Source organism: Bison bison, unplaced genomic scaffold, assembly GCF_000754665.1.
Source record: "Bison bison bison isolate TAMUID 2011002044 unplaced genomic scaffold, Bison_UMD1.0 scf7180017864379, whole genome shotgun sequence".
In the NCBI taxonomy this organism is placed as follows: domain Eukaryota; kingdom Metazoa; phylum Chordata; class Mammalia; order Artiodactyla; family Bovidae; genus Bison; species Bison bison.
This window is the reverse complement of record NW_011494951.1, coordinates 7,418,278-7,419,410: the sequence shown is the minus strand read 5'-3', so window position 1 is coordinate 7,419,410 and position 1,133 is coordinate 7,418,278. Positions and strand designations below refer to the sequence as shown.

Below are 1,133 nucleotides of genomic sequence, written 5' to 3'. Positions count from 1 at the left end.
TGGCGTGATCACTGACCTAGAGCCAGACATCCTAGAATGTGAAGTCAAGTGGGCCTCAGAAAGCATCACTACGAACAAAGCTAGTGGAGGTGATGGCATTCCAGTTGAGCTATTCCAAATCCTGGAAGGTGATGCTGTGAAAGTGCTGCACTCAATATGCCAGCAAGTATGGAAAACTCAGCAGTGGCCACAGGACTGGAAAAGGTCAGTTTTCATTCCAATCCCAAAGAAAGGCAATGCCAAAGAATGCTCAAACTACCATACAATTGCACTCATCTCACAGGCTAGTAAAGTAATGCTTAAAATTCTCCAAGCCAGGCTTCAGCAATACACGAACTGTGAACTTCCAGATGTTCAAGCTGATTTAGAAAAGGCAGAGGAACTAGAGAGCAAATTGCCAATATCCGCTGGATCATGGAAAAAGCAAGAGTTCCAGGAAAACATCTATTTCTGCCTTTTTGACTTTGCCAAAGCCTTTGACTGGGTAGATCACAATAAACTGGAAAATTCTGAAAGAGATGGGCATACCAGGCCACCTGATCTGCCTCGAGAAACCTATATGCAGGTCAGGAAGCAACAGTTAGAACTGGACATGGAACAACAGATTGGTTCCAAATAGGAAAGGGAGTACGTTAAGGCTGTATATTTTCACCCTGCTTATTTAACTTATATGCAGAGTACATCATGAGAAACGCTGGGCTGGAGGAAGCACAAGCTGGAATAAAGATTGCTGGGAGAAATATCAATAAGCTCAGATATGCAGACACCACCACCCTTATGGAAGAAAGTGAAGAGGAACTCAAAAGCCTCTTGATGAAAGTGAAAGAGAAGAGTGAAAAAGTTGGCTTAAAGCTCAACATGCAGAAAACAAGATCATGGCATCTGGTCCCATCACTTCATGGGAAATAGATGGGGAAACAGTGGAAACAGTGTCAGACTTTATTTTTTTGGGCTCCAAAATCACTGCAGATGGTGATTGCAGCCATGAAATTAAAAGACGCTTACTCCTTGGAAGGAAAGTTATGACCAACCTAAATAGCATATTAAAAAGCAGAGACATTACTTCGTCAACAAAGGTCCATCTAGTCAAGGCTATGATTTTTCCAGTGGTCATGTATGGATGTGATAGTTGG

The 1,133-nt window shown here is 42.5% G+C and overlaps 1 protein-coding gene across 1 annotated transcript in view; it reads left to right on the top strand.

The window, feature by feature from the left end:
- BOD1L1 (biorientation of chromosomes in cell division 1-like 1) overlaps positions 1 to 1,133 on the top strand; it is a 56,665-nt gene that overhangs the window by 38,356 nt on the left and 17,176 nt on the right.